Source organism: Halichoerus grypus, chromosome 5 (genome assembly GCF_964656455.1).
Source record: "Halichoerus grypus chromosome 5, mHalGry1.hap1.1, whole genome shotgun sequence".
NCBI lineage: Eukaryota > Metazoa > Chordata > Mammalia > Carnivora > Phocidae > Halichoerus > Halichoerus grypus.
Genome location: NC_135716.1, coordinates 139645633 through 139662324, shown reverse-complemented (window position 1 = coordinate 139662324; position 16692 = coordinate 139645633). Strand labels below are relative to the sequence as shown.

Here is a 16692-nt window from a genome sequence, read left to right as displayed (position 1 = left end):
GAACTCCTAAAAGAAAACCTAGGCAGTAATCTCTTAAACATAAACCTTGGTGACCTATTTATGGATGTGTTTCCTCAGGCATGGGAAACAAAAAAATAAATTATTGGGACTACATCAAAACAAATTCTTTTGCCCAGCAAAAGGAAATCATTAACAAAACCAGAAGGCATTATATTGAATGGGAGAGGATATTTGCAACTGATATATCCAATAAAAGGTTAAAGTAAAATGTAAGGAACTTTAAGTTCCACACCAAAACAAAAACAAAATCCCAAGTAATCTGATTAAAATGGCAGAGGACCTGAAAAGACATTTTTCCGAAGAAGGAATATAGATGGCAGACACATAAATGATGCTCAACATCACTAATCATTGAGGAAATGCAAATCAAAACCACAATGAGATATCATCTCACCCTAGTCTCAGAATGTCTAGTATAAGAAATACAAGAACAAGTGTTAGTAAGGAAGTAAAAAAAAAAAAGAAAAAGGAACCCTCATGCACTTTTGTTGGGAATGTAAATTGATGCAACCATTGTAGAAAATAGTATGGAAGTTTCTCAAAAAATTAGAAATACCATAATATCTACTAATTTCAGTCCTGGGTATTTACTCAAAACAAAAATCACTATTTTGAAAAGATATATACAGCCCTATGTTTTGTAGAATTATTTACAATAGCCAAGATATGGAAGCAATCTAAATGTCTGTCAATAGATGGATAAAGAAATTGTATGTGTGTGTTATAATACACACACAATGCAATATTAGCTGTAAAGAAGAATGGGATCTTGCCATTTGTGACAACATGGATGGACCCTGAGGATATTATGCTAAGTGAAATAAATCAGAGAAAGACAAATACCATATGATTTCACTTTTGTGTAGAATATGAAAACAAAATGAAGTAACAAACAAAAAGCAAACAGACTCAAATACACAGAACTGATGGTTGCCAGAGAGCAGTGGGAATGGGCAAAATAGATGACAGGGATTAAGAGTTACAAACTTCCAGTTATAAAATAAATTTTGGAGATGAAAAGTACAGCACTAGTTGATAATATAATAACATTATATGATGACAGTGAGTATTGAGTAATGTAGAATTGTTGAATCAATGTGTTATATACCTAAAGCCTTATATCATCATCAATTATATTTCAATAATTTAAAAAAACCATAGCATTTAAGATGTTATGAAATAATCCATGTGAAATTCTGATCATGGTGCTAATTAAAATTAAGCAAAAGAAAAAAAAGAAACTATTGTTTTCTTTAGGCAAAGAGGCTGGTTTCAAATCAATCATTTTACTCTTAGGAAAATGGAAAATATATTTACATCTCAAAGTTAAAGGTGAGTGGATATTAGCGGACAGTCTATTGGGTTCTCAGCATAGTTTTTTATTTTTGTCTTTAAAAGCACTACTTATTGGCCTAAAGATCAATCATCTAAAGGCATAATTAGAGGTGGAGAGATCCAAAGGCAATTAGGTGGGTTGTAGAGTGACTCTTAGGAAGAGAAATGAGGTAGCACTGCCATTTGTGTTGACGGACATTTTGTCAACCACAATCTATATGGATACCTGTATAGAATGTTTACTGAGGGTTGTAAGTGATGAACAACATGGAATTTGGGTCAAACTAACTTGAGCACAAATCTAAGTTCCTTATACCATATTATCTGTTTGATTTTTAATCAAGATACTTTCCTCATCTTTAAAAGGGAGATAACAGGGGCGGCTGGGTGGCTCAGTCAGTTAAGCGTCTGCCTTGGGCTCAGGTCATGATCTCAGGGTCCTGGGATCGAGTCCCCCATTGGGCACCATGCTCAGTGGGGAGCCTGCTTCTCCCTCTCCTGCTGCTGCTCCCCCTGCTTGTGCTCTCTCTGGCAAATAAATAAATAAAATCTTTAAAAAATAAAAGGGAGAGATCACTTTCAATTTCATGAAGATTCATTAGATAAGATATACAATAAATATATGTGGTCTCCTGCATATAGTGGCTGACTTGATAGTAGTTTCTTCCCTTAGACTAATTCTTATTATCTCCTTTCATTCACACCCATCAAATTGCCAATAGCCTTCAATAATTTTCTCAGCTTTATTACCTGGTCCCAATACCTCTACTGTACATCTGGGTTATAAAAGAGGGAACTAAACCATATACATACAAGGAAATGGGCAAAGATGGGAACTTTGTAGTAAGATACATTTGTGTTCAAATCCCAGCACCACTGCTTTGATCTATAGATTACTAAGAAAGTTATTTCCCTTGGCTAACTTTTGTATTCATTATCTATAAAAGGGAGTTGATGTGTGCCTACTTTCTTGTGTTGTTGGAAAAATTGGAAATAATCAATCTGAAGAACCTGGAATAAAGCAGACACTCTAACAGCTATCTCTGATTTTCTTACTTGGTCTATTCCATCTGTGATAGGTTAATTTATATATAAATATCAAAATAATATATGCTTGAGTGGCAAAATAGATCTTAAGATCAACTCAGGAGTGGAGAGCAACTTGGACTGGTTGGTGAAGATATTCAAAGCAGGGTGGAGTTGGGACTTAAAGCAGTGTGTGGGGTGGATCAAGTCAGTTTGTCTAACATGTGGGATAGCCTGCAGCTTTGATGATACATTAAAACAGCTGTAAAACTGTTTTTTGTTGTTGTTCTATTTTAACATCAACTGGAATTGTTTAGCCAGATAGTGTTTGCATTAACCAAAAAGCAGCTCTGCCTGCATAGCTACTATTAGTTGAATTAGATACAATCTAGCTATCAAGTCTTGATTCATTATGCATGTAAGTTAAATGGCTTAGCAGGACAGATATTATAATAAAAAATGGGTATATTTTGACCAACAAGTACTTTATCCCCCAAATGTGGATGTCTTGTTTGTAGACTACTCACTCATCCATACATTAAACAATTATTTCTAGGGTGCCTACCCCGTGTTAAACTCTAAAATGGGCTCTGAGGCCCCAAGGATGATGAAGATAGAGTCCTTGCCCTGAAGGATCCCAAAGTTATGTCAGAGTGTCAGATTTATAAACATACAATTATAATACAAAGAGATGAGTGCAATGATTGAGATGTGTCCAGGTATTTTGGCATTATAATGTAATTTCTGATTCAGAACTAAATCTTGAGTCCTAAAAGATAATTAAGATAGAGAAGACAGGGGAGCCTAGGTGGCTCAGTCAGTTAAGCATCTGACTCTTGATTTTGGCTCAAGTCATGATCTTAGGGTCATGAGATCAAGCCCTGTATTGGGCTCTGCACTGGCATGGAACCTGCTTAAGATTCTCTCTCTCCCCCACTCCCCCTCTCCCACCCTTCTCTCTCTTAAAAGAAAAAAGAAGAGTTGGAGAAGCCAAATAGAAAAGGCATTTCAGGCAGAGAGGATATTGTCACAGTGTCATATAATATGTGTGTGTGGCATGAAAAAATGATCAACATCACTCAACATCAGGGAAATACAAATCAAAACTACAATGAGATACCACCTCACACTGGTCAGAATGACTAAAATTAACAAGTTAGGAAATGACAGATGTTGGCGAGGATGTGGAGAAAGGGGAACCCTCTTACACTGTTGGTGGGAATGCAAACTAAAGCAGCCAGTCTGGAAAACAGTATGGAGGTTCCTCAAAATGTTGAAAATAGAGCTACCCTATGACCCAGCAATTGTACTACTGGGTATTTACCCCGAAGATGTAGTGATCTGAAGGGGCACCTGCACCCCAATGTTTATAGCAGCAATATCCACAAGAGCCAAACTATGGAAAGAGCCCAGATGGTCATCAACGGATGAATGGATAAAGAAGATGTAGTGTATATATATCTATGTATATATACACAATGCAATGTTACTCAGCCATCAAAAAAATGAAATCTTGCCATTTGCAATGATGTGGGTGGAACTAGAGGGTATTATGCTAAGTGAAATAAGTCAGAGAAAGACAATTATCACATGATCTCACTCATATGTGGAATTTAAGAAACAAAACAGAGGATCATAGGGGAAGGGAAGGAAAAATAAAACAAGACGAAAACAGAGAGGGAGGCAAATCTTAAGAGACTCTTAACCATAGGAAACAAACTGAGGGTTACTGGAGGGGTGGGGGGATGGGATAACTGGGTGATGGGCATAAAGGAGGGCACATGTTTTAATGAGCACTGCATGTTATATAAGACTGATGAATCACTGAACTTTACCTCTGAAATTAATAATACACTCTGTTAATTAACTAAATTTAAATTAAAAAAATAATATGTGTGTGTGGAAAATGTGAGAACATAACTACAGAGAGTAAAGAATGATAGGTATAGGAATAGGTATGTTAGGCAATCTTGGAGAGCTTTGTAGACTGGATAAAGGATCTTGGAAACTATATTCTAAAAATACAGCTTTTAATAACTGGGTTTTGCCCTTAGATTATTTGGTGAAGATTATGTGAGAAATGTGTTTGAGGAAGAATACAACAGTGGTTGTTTTATTGGTGCAGAATGAGAGATGAGAGAGAATGCTGGCAGTGAAAGTTGGAATGCATGGGAAGATTCTAATTCAAAGGAAATTTAGACAATATAATCTGGAGGAATATAGCGATTTATTAGATGTTAGGATTGGCAGAAAGACTTGTGCATGATTCTCAGTTTCTAACTTTAGTGACCAATCACTTGTATAATTAACTGCTTATTCTAGGTCAATTCTATTATAGCATAAACTTCATGACAGCCGGAACTAGATATGTTCATCCCTTGCTATTTACAGCATTCTGCACAGTCCCTAGCATGTATGGATGCTTAGTAAATGTTTGCTGAGTTAGTGAATAATAGAAAATGCAGGATGATGAGATGGTTTAAAAAGGGGAAGATGATGAACTTCATATTGGGCATATGGGATTGCAAATTCTTATGAAACATGCAGATGGAGATAAATAGCAGGTGTGCATGTATGTAATCAATAGGGAAGATCAGGTCAGGAATCACTAAAATTCTCTGATGAGTAGACACCTTTTACACGGGTACCTCTCTTTTTTACTGACAATTGAATCAGAATGCATTTCCTTGTTTGTCAACTGAATATTTTTCCCTGCTTAAGTGGTTTCTGGACAGAAATACTGCTTTAGTCCTTGGACTAAATGAGATTTTTAACTATAGTGCGTTAGTTTACTGCTGTATGAAAAACTATACAATCTGAGAAATAAATCTGAGTTTCAGAGGTTTGGATATGAATTTTATTTATATTTTAAAGATCTTGTTTATTTGAGAAAGAGAGAACACAGATGGAGGGGAGAGGAGGGGTAAAGAGAAAGGGAGAGACAGGCTCCCTTCTGAGCAAGGAGCCTGATGAAGGGTTCTCTCCCAGGACCTGGAGATTATGACCTAAGCCGAAGGTAGACACTTAACCAGCTGAGTTACCCAGGTGCCCCAGACATGAATTTTAATTTACCTCATGAAAGTACTAAGTTAAGCCTGAAAGGGGAAACAAAAAGATATACTCCCCATATAGGTAGGGAAAAAACAGGTTGAAAAGCAAAACAAATGAATTTGGAAACTGACCACGACTGATGATTTCATGGTAAATGTTAATTTGAGTTGTACTCAGGAAAAGCTAGAAGTAGAGGTATTTGAAGCTACAGCAACCTAACAAAAACTACTCAACCACATTGCTGCCAAATCCTCAATTTAGGACAATGAGAATACAGAATCAAATATAAGCTAAGTCTAAGGTCATCATCAAAGCATTTTCGTCTACAGTGGCAACTCTACTGGCAGTGGCTGTATTGATTGTTGATGTCCACCATGAGCATGGGAGAGGGACTGATAGTATTTGAGTCAGGTATTTGCCATTGCTGATGTAGACAAAAACCATAAAAATATAGATAGAATAAAATCGATCACTGAAACTCAGGAAGGCCTTTACAAGGCATTTGATGGTGGGATTCATTTCGTAACATGCGTGTCAGTTTGGACATCCCCTAGAGTCCTCTGAAAAGGAAAGCATTTCTCTTAAAATGCTGATTTCAGCTTTGAAAAACTTGATTAGAAAATTCTTCAAGGGGAAATTTATATTTATGTTAGTCTATTGTCTCAAGTTCTACTTTTAATAATACAGAGTAAGCTTAATCTTAAGATGAAATAATATCCTTAAGAATATGCTCTGAGGTAACTGAATTATCTGAATTTTCTCTTTTAAAAAAATAGGAAATAATTATGTAATCAAAATGATTGACTTAGTAATCAGGCACCATAGAATTTTATCTCCTGCTTCCTACTTGGCCAATGCCTATGTTGCTGTTTTCAGAGATCTCTATTTAAAGCAATCCTGGGATATTCTTTGGTTGTTCATTTAAGGGATTTTTACCAATCCACATTTATTGAGACCTACTGTGTGCTAAGTATTAGGCGCTTTTTTTTTTAATAAGTATCTTATTTTCCCTGCCTTCATGAAGTTTTTCATGTACCAGGCAATGGCTCTACCTGCTCTTCCCTTATCTAGAGGTTTTCTAATTGATAGCTCATTATTGACTGGTAGCAGCTTCCTGAATTATAAGACTCAAGGAAGTTGTCCTCAGAAAAGATCCTAGGAAGAGCTGTCTTATTCTCATGTACAGTTAATGAGTTAATCCAGGTATATAGCTGAGTTCTTTCCTTCTCATTTTCCTTTGATCCCAAAAAGGAATCCATAAAGCTCTCCATGTCACAGTTCCTGGTGCTCTTGATAAGGTGACAACCATAGGTATTTCCTTATTAAAAAGAAGTCACATTTTATAACACATGTCCCAACTCTCTCTGGACCAGGCCTGATAAGCCCACAAGTGGCCATCTAACCTAAAGAAAGACAATTGATAGGCTGAACCATAGCTTATAATATACACTGATACAAAAGCTCTGGCCAATAGAGAATGATGATTTCATATACCAAATAGATTCCTTTGGGGACATGAAATGTAGCTATAAGGCTATGGTTGTTTAGTTAATTCTGGTAGAAGAAAAGGGAATACATCATGAAGAGTAGACCCAGAAGAGGAACTAAGTTATATTGGGGTCGGAGAGCCTCAACATAAGAGTGAATTGATGCCTGCTTTTGAAGGGCCTATTGAATTACTAGCAGTGCCATTTGACTACTGGAGTTATTACTCTGTTTTAAAAGTGGTCCCATCTTTATGAGACTTGGACATATGACTCTTATTATCTATATTCCATTTGTGTACTTATACACAAAATGACGCTACATTCACACCAACTTTTAAAACAATTGAGACAACCTATTATTTCCTGACTGGCCACCAAAATTTACCGAAAGTATATTTACTCAGCTTCTCTAAGACACATTTACTCCAAACATGATGGGGAGTAACTTCATGTAGCATATCTTGTGAGATCCCAATAAAAGAAGATTCACACATGTAGCACTATGCCCTAAGGAGTGACAGTGACAAATGACTGTGTCCAAAGGAGAACAAAAAAAACTGTATCCATCTCATATGAAGAACATCTGACATAAGTTGAAGAAAATAAAAAGCTTAGGAGCTGTGGCAGCTAACTTCAAATATGTGAAGACTAAATATAAAAAAGGGGCCTCAGACTTGTTCTATATCTACAAAAAGAACAGGAATAAGATTAATGCATGGAGGCACCTAAAAATGGATTTGTTTAAATGTAAGTATTATGACATTTCAACCCATTCCAACATTATGATCAATCCCTCTGCCCCTACCCTAGTCCCTCCTAAAAAGAATGGACTAAAAGCTTGATGTAGTAAGTTCTCTGTTACTACAAGAGTTTTAAAGAGTCTGGTTATTTATTTCTCTCATACTAAAGAGGTTGTTTCTGTATGAATGAGACATTGAAAGAGGTAAGTGACAGGGTTGCTTCCAATCCGTATCAAATGTCTTCTAGTTTTGAAAACTAAGAATTGAACTCAGGAATAAATTTTCAGTATTAAAGCTCAGGTGAAATAAAAGCAGTAATTCTACCAGAAAAGTTGGACACCAACAGTAATCCACAGACAAGAAAACCAAGCACCACCTAAAGAAAATAACTCACTGGCATAAGATCATTTGTCTCTAAGGCTATGATTTGCACAGCTGTTTTTAATTTTTAACAGATATCCAAAGATTAAAAGGTCTACATTAGGGCAAGAGAGTGCCAGAAAAAGCTTTTTTTAAATTGTCACCTTTACTGACGATGGGAAGGTATCGGATTTTATCTATAAACTTTGGGCCCATTCTGCTTCAAAATAATATTCCAAAAAACAGTATGTTTGATAGATTAAAAATAATCTAGGAAGGTCTAAAGTGTTTTATTAGTTGTAGCTTTATGAAACAAGAAAGCATTAGGTTAGAAAGGACAAGTTCAGTTTATTTTATTTATTTATTTGAAAGAGAGGGAGAGAGTGAGTGGAAGAGCAGAAGGAGAGGGAAAAGCAGACTCTCTGCTGAGCAAGGAGCCAACACTTGAGACACTTGCCACTCGGGGCTCAATCCCAGGACCCTAAGATCATGACCTCAGGGGAGGTCGAGGCTTAAGTGACTGAGCCACCCAGTTGCCCCTTGTGGGCTGATTTTAATATAATCATTCAGTTGGTGTAAAAAATATTAACTAAGCTTATTAAATAAAACTGTTATTGAAAATAGGGAACAGTAATAAAGAAGAAAGAACTCAAGAATTTTTATTTGGATGGAGTGTAGCAAAGAATAGAAAAAAAGAGACAAGCACGACCCATGCCAGAAAGATCCTTACTAGATACTTAATGATGTTTGGAATTTACCCTGTGTGTTCCCAGCGCTTCTCCATCTCCCAGTGAAAAAACTAAGTCTGTATTCTAGTAGCAAGATAGAGAAAACACCAACATTTAAGCCCCATAAGTAAATTATTAAAATTCATTAGCCCTCATGCCCTTCCTCCTTGTCCTTCTCAACTTCCTCCTCCTCCTCCTTCCTCAGTTAACTCACTTTTTCAAGAGATAATGTAATTTAAATGTTGGTGCGAGGGTCTGTAGGACTCTACACACACACTGTGTCTTTTTCTTTTTTTTCTAGCTCTGCTAGTAATTAGATGTGGCCATTTCTATGAGCAATGAATTTGAACACCGGTAATATACGTATCACTCTTTACTTAGGAAAGATCAATGTATCACTTTGGGACTAGAGTATATTTGCGGAATTTAAACCTTCTAGAACTCTCTCTCCTATCTTTAATATTCTGCAATATTAAGTTTCCCATTTAGCCTGGGTAGTGAATAAGTACAATAAGGACACAAAGGGAATCTCTGGCTGACCCACATCACACAAGCAGCATGAATAATGGGTGGAGGTGTGGAAGCGGGGAAAGAACAACAACAAAAAAACTTTGTTTTATCCAACTGAGAGTTTGGAGTTGTTTTAAATATAAAAATACTGGCTGATACAATTGTAGCTATTAAAACTTGTTTCCTTAGGAAATATTGCCAAGTGTGAAAAACATTTAGGAAGGCTAGTGAGGGAAGGATTCCTCCTCCCACCCTGACCAGGGTATTGAGAACTGTGGATTTAGGAGGAAGGTTGGGTAAGTCTTTGACCTCTGGCTATATTAGTCTCAGATGAAAAGAGTGGAGAGAAGAGCTGTTAAGTTTGATTAAAAAAAAAATGTAAACACTTTAAGTGATCTTCAAGTTGGTGGCACCAGCCCTAGTTCCCTGGGCTGAAAAACAGTAGTTGTTTGGATGAGCAGCATGGGAAATTTCCTGTCATTATAGATGTTAAAACCCTGCCTTGGTTTCTTTTATTTTTTTTTTTTATTTTTTATTTTTTTTAAAGAATTTATTTATTTGAGAGAGAGAGAATGAGAGAGAGTACATGAGAGGGGGGAGGGTCAGAGGGAGAAGCAGGCTCCTCGCCGAGCAGGGAGCCCGATGCGGGACTCGATCCAGGGACTCCAGGATCATGACCTGAGCCGAAGGCAGTCGCTTAACCAACTGAGCCACCCAGGCGCCCCTGCCTTGGTTTCTTTTAGCTTTAAAATCCAGAAACAATCTCATCCAAGTAGTTGTTGATAAAGAAGTACTTTTATAATAAAAATCCAGACTGCCCCACGTAAGTGCAGCCGTGGAAAAGCAAGCTTTTAGTGTCTCATCCCCTCCCACCATGAATGCTAGAGGGTTAACATTGAGAGGAAGAAAATAGGTATTAAAAATTAGTTAGGGATACTTTATGTGTAAAGGGATTGATTTCAACAATGGATTTATGGTTAAAGTTGTTTCTGAGTCCTGGAGTCCTATGTAACGAATCTCTCACAGAGATCAGGCAATATAGACAAGCCATTTGGAATGAGAATTGAACCTCAAGTATTGGCATATTAATTTCAATAATTAGCTAATACCTTAAAAAATAAATTAAAAAGGCAGAAGTAGTTCAACTTAGTGGAAATAGCACTAGAGAGAAATTCAGAAAGTTTATGTGTTTGTCCTAGGTCTGCCACAGATTAGTATTGTGACCTTGGGCATGTCACTAACCCTCACCAATACTATTTCCCCAGTTACAAAATACATGAGTTAGATCCGGATGATCTCTAAAATCCTTATAGCTACTGAGTGCTGGGATTCTCTGATCCTTTGATTTGGGGTTTATTCCCCAGTCTGACATTAACTTGAGCAAGTCAGTATTTCTGGACTTCATTTGCCTCCTGAGAATAGTAATAGCTTATCTGCCTGATGGAAGGGGCTGGAACACATTATCTCTTAAAGTCCCTTCCAGTCTTAACATATTTTTCTATGAAATAAATATTTCAGGAGTTCATTATTATGTCTGTTAATGTTTCCCACCAGTAGTGTTGATAGGAGCCATATGAATTTTGGGAGGGTGAAACAGCAGGGAAGTAGGAAAGAGAAGATAAAAAGGAAGAGTAAAAGAAGGATAAGTAAAGATGATGGGGAGATGAAAGTGATGAGGTTGGGTAGGGAGAGGAACTGGCACTGACCTTTGCTTTGTCTATCATTTAAGATGCTTTCAGTTAAAAATCAAACAAAACAACAGTAAAAACACGTATTACCAAAATCAAACTGGCTAAAAAATAAAGAGCATCTTTTGCCTCATGAATCTTACAGATGTGAAATATGACAGCTTCAGGCATCGTTTAAGCTAGAGGCTCATGGTGTCATTGGGACTCCAATCTTTTCTCTAAAATTCTCTTGGCTCTGCTTTCCTTGATGAGTTGATTTCATTCTCACCCTGGGTTCCCTCATGGAGGCAAAAATGGCTAAAGCAGTTTCAGTATATACATGCTGTCCACAAAAAGAGTAATTTTATCCCGCATGTAAAGGAAAGATATGAGAACACTCTGATTTGACCAGCTTAGATCACCTCTCCAGCCCTGAACCAATCTCTGCACTCTGCAGAGTTGAAAGCTTGGATTATTTCCCTTAGACTAGATCTCAGTCACTGGAGCTAGGATAGAATCAACTTCCTCAGAATTCCAGGGATCTCCAAACAGGAAATTGAAGATGTTAGGAAGGGAAAATGTGGAAATAGAAACTGGAGGAAAACCAAAAACGCTCAATGGCACCCTTAAGGAGGGGCTCTGCATGGGATTTTGAATCCAATTACTTTGGGTCTGGTGGCTCACTCTGAACTGTATAGGAAAAAGATACCTTCTTAAAATGAGGCATCAGAAGTTACCACCAGAGTGGAGGCTCCATGAAGGCAGGAATTTTTTTTTTTTTAAGTAAACACTGCATTCTCAGTGCCTAGAACATTAACATGAAATCTTGCCATTTGCAATGATGTGGATGGAGCTGGAGTATATTATGCTAAGCAAAATAAGTCAGAGAAAGACAAATACCATATGATTTCACTCATATGTGGAATTTAAGAAACAAAACAGATGAACATAGGGGAAGAAAAAAAGAGAGAAGGAAGCAAACCGTAAGAGACTCTTAAATATAGAGAACAAACTGAGAGTTGATGGAGGGAGGGGTGGGGGATGGACTAAATGAGTGATGGGTATTAAGGAGGGCATTTATTATGATGAGCACTGGGTGTTGTATGTAAGTGATGAATCACAAAATTCTACTCCTGAAACCAATATTACACTGCATGTTAACTAACTAGAATTTAAATAAAATTTTGAAAATACACTTAAAACATTTAAAAAAAAAAAGAAAGCCCTGAATAAATATGAGTTGAATGAATGAATAAATACTCTTAAGGTTTTCTTTTTATATATATAAGACTTAAAGTAGACAATGCATACAAAGCACTTGGTACAATGCCTGACATAGTAAACTCCCAAGAAATAGCAGCAACGGTGTTATGATAGAAATAATAGTAGTGAAGCAATGAGCAGTATTAGAAAAACTTATTATATTCCAAAAGGAGGTTAAAAGTATAGAAAAGATGCAAAGTTCCAAAAATACAAGAACATTTCTATTATAGACATGAAGATTTAATCAAATAAAGTCTTTTCTTGAAAAAAGTCTATACTTTTCCTGAGTTTAAAAATAATTCACGTTTCAAAAAGAAATGGTGATTTCTAGAAATGACTAGCATTAACTCAATCAGTTTAAGCTTAGACCAGAATACTAGGTAAAAGAGCTTGGAGTTTATATAGGAGAAAAAAGAGTAATAGTTGATACTTATTGAGTATTAACTATATGTCAGGCACTGTTCCAAGACCTTAAATATAATAATTTAATCTTCAAACAAAACAACCTTAGGTGGTAGGATTATTACTTTTTTCATTATAAAGATGAGGAACCTGAGATGGAAAAAGTGACTTGGCCAAGTTTACACAGCAGGGACCTGGCAGAGCCCAGGCTCAAACTCACACTATTTCCAGATCTTGCTCTTTACCATGAGGGTCTACTTTCTCTCTATTATATAGGCCATTCTTTTTTTTTTTTTTTTTTTTTAAAGATTTTATTTATTTGACAGAGAGAGACACAGTGAGAGAGGGAACACAAGCAGAGGGAGTGGGAGTGGGAGAAGCAGGCTTCCCGCGGAGCAGGGAGCCCGATGTGGGGCTCGATCCCAGGACCCTGAGATCATGACCTGAGCCGAAGGCAGACGCTTAATGACTGAGCCACCCAGGCGCCCCTATATAGGCCATTCTTGAGGAGCCATGCCACTCTAAGGGGCTTGAACTTTTCTTCTGAAAACAATGGATGGCCCTTGGAAGTTTTAGAAGAGAGGAAAAATATCAAATCTTCATTAAAGTAAATAAATACTTAATGTTCATTAGCATTCTTCTTGTGTGTGTAAACAAAAAAAGTTTATTCTTCTCATAGAAGGCATATAGGTAAACATGAACTTAGCATAACTGAACTCAGCAATTGATAGTTGACAATAACATGAAAGTAATAATCTTTCACAAAGCACAGCAAATATGGTAAGTCCCATTCAAGAATACATGCATCCCCACATCATCATGTATTAGTCAATATACTGTGTATTTGGAGACCATCATGTCTTTTACATCTAAAGTTAACCTGTGTTAGAAATACAATAGTGAAGTGTAGGGGTCTGTAGCTTTCAGGGGAGGTGACAAAATTTGGTTTCTTTACTCCTTGGTCTGCAGTGTGTCTTTGCCCCACCCCTTCTCTCTGTGATACCTCTTGGTAGAGACAATTTGGAGGAAAGATGATTAACTTGGTACATTAGATTTACTTACCCTCAACTCTGTAACTAGTGGTAGTGTGGAAAGAACATGGATCAGGAGGTGGATAGACCTCATCTAAATGAGCTCTACCACTTTTTTGCTGTGAGAGTATATGGGTGAGTGCAATAAATTCTGGGAAGTGATCCTACCATATCCCTCTTTCATCCCTTCTGTTAAACAAGAATTCATCAAGTGGGAACTCATTGAACCATATAGTTTTGAAGTGAAAGAAAAACAGATGCATTTTTTTCCTTGACCAGGGCCAGCCATGGATAGAAAGGCTATCGCTTCCATTGATAATATAAGGAGACGTATTGTCCTTTTTTGGGGAAATGGCCTAAATGGCGCATCTTAGTCTAAAACCCTGCATGGAGGTAGTGATTTATAAGGGCCCATAAGTATTAACAGTGGCAATTTCCTCTAATGCAGCATATTGCTGCCTGCCAAGTGAGACTGGCCAAGGGCTCGTTACAGACAGATAAACTGATTTAGAGAAAGCAGGCAGCTCTCCCTTAAGTCAAACATATTTCAAAACCTTTATACCAAAGTATTATAGCAACTGTTCTGAAGGAATCTAGCTGGAGTATGAGTGATTTAGGTTTCTTTGATTATCTGGTCTGTCTCCAGGAATGATTTTAGAGGACAATATCATAAGATACTAGTGAGCTAATTTCCCTGCTACAGCAATAATTATCTCTAAACTTAGCACCATTATCTCAAGCATCTAACACAATGTCTTACACAGGGTATGTTCTCAATAAATACTATCAATGATTGAATGAATAAATACCCATGGTTGCCTGGTTTATGTTTGTCATAAACTTTGGGGTAAAAAGAGCTGGATGTGAAAAAAGTTATGTGACTTTGGACAAATTACTTAACTCCTACCTAATTGCCTCATTTCATCTTCTATATCAAGTAGATCACCAAACCCTAACATTATTTTTTTTCATAAATATTTACATTTTCCCTTGATTCTGGATCTCATCATCTCTCACCTATTCTCCCTGACTTGTTCTCCTTCACCTACATCTTTCTTCCTCTGCATCCACCCTACACATGTCTGGCTGCCAGAGTGATATGATCATGTATCTTCCTCCACTTCAAATCTTTCAGTGGCTCTCGAAAAGGCAGATTAGATTCTGTTGGTATATTCAAATGCAAAATGCCTGCCTTTCACAAAATGTTGTTTCTTCTAAGAGACTGGATGGGCCAGGGCACCCCACCTAATCAGCAGACTCTGCTCACTGGCACAGGGAAGGGAGCACCCCTACACACACACACACACACACACACACACTCCCCCCATCAACACACACACTCCCTTTTATTCACCATTGTGCCAGATATGGCCACAGCTCTCTCTCAACCTAGATTACAGTCTTATCAACTATAAGGGAAACCCAAATGTCTTTTCCAATTTTCCCCTGTAAGCTTTGCATAAGGAAAAGAGCTGAGGTGACTGCTTCCACATTACGTTTTGCTGGAAGCAAAAAAGTTTTAAGCACTGAGAGCCCAGCAAACCCCCAAATGCATTTTCCCAGGCATATTTCCCCCACCATTTTTCTAACCTCTTACTATGATGGGGGAAATTTAATCCATATGTTTCTGGTTCATTTACACTTAACTCATCAAAATGTTGTGCTGTAAGAATGATTTGATGTCAAAGAAGCCTTTTGGGCCTCATTTATACATGTCTTTTCTTTGAACCAGGAAGTTAAGGTTTGCCAGAAAAAGCAGAAATCAACCCTTTAAAGGCTCCTTCTCTTTCTAAAGTGAAACTTTAGAGCTTCTTACAATGTGAGAACGTCTAAACCCAGAATGCCAGGGTTTTATTGCTTAGACATCAGTGTACCCTCTAATCCTTTTTCCTTTCCCTCCTTACCCTTTGCCAGACAGTGTGCCGCCATTCTAAAGAAATATGTGAGAAACAAAGAGTTAATTGGAAAAATGGTAGGAGAGCAGCAGGCAAAAAAAATAGTGACATGGAATTTCAGAATCCTGAAGCTCAGGTCAAGTAATTGACTATGGAGGACTCCATGTCATCCAGGATAAACACATTTCTTCCTGATTTACAGAGCTAATGGAGATAAATGCAACACCAAGTGTCTTACCCTGCAGACATTAATTAAGTCTGCTGTAATTGGGATGTCTTAGTTGGTTGCCCTGGATCAGTGCTGTCCAGTAGAACATTCAGCAATGATGGGAATGTTCTATATATATGCTGCCCAATACACTAGGCATATGCAGCTATAGAGCACTTGAAACAAGACTACTGTGAGAAACTGAATTTTTAACTTTGTTTAGTTTTAACTAAATTTTAAATGTGAATAGCCACATTTGGTTAGTGGCTACCATATTGGACAGTGAAGCTCTAGATTCTGCAGTGATGAAACAGTCATCGTATGTGTTGTATTTTAGTTAACTGTTAAAATATATAGGACCTTTATCATGCAACATGAATAAATTCTTAGCATTAAAAAAATTAGCCCATAGGACTATCTTAATAGGTGTGGATAGATGTAAGTGAATCAAGAATATATATCAAAATCCAATAACAAACCAAGGTTTCAGCAGTCTTCATTTAGTAATAGAATAATCTCTTTGAAAGCATTCCTATCTATTGTATGGAAATCAATTAGACCCAGATGGCTTAGTGATTACAGTGATTGTAACTGAAAGAAAATACGGTTCTTTGGAGTTAGTGCCCATGGGATGGCCAGTATTGGAGTTCTATGTTGTGTTCCTTTAATCATTTTCAAACTACTAATGAGACAACAGATAGATGATAGTTGGTAAAAAGTGAACTTCACTTTGAGATGTAATAGTCCATGTTTCCACAGATGCTTAAAGATAATAACTCAAAGGTCCATGACCATTTCTAATAGCTGAAAGAATATTATGTCTTAAAGATGGCCTAAGGTCTGTACTATGAAGCTCCAATCTTCAATATAATGGAGAGGTAAAAAGAAGACCAGTAATGAGTCAATATACTGTTGGCATATTTCAGATAAGAAAACCTTTCTTACCAGTTTATAAGCAGGAGAGAATT

General features: G+C 37.0%; 1 protein-coding gene across 10 annotated transcripts in view; it reads right to left on the bottom strand.

Moving 5' to 3' along the window:
• Nucleotides 1-16692, bottom strand: part of LOC118546233 (uncharacterized) — a 567633-nt gene that overhangs the window by 47099 nt on the left and 503842 nt on the right. The window lies entirely within an intron of this gene.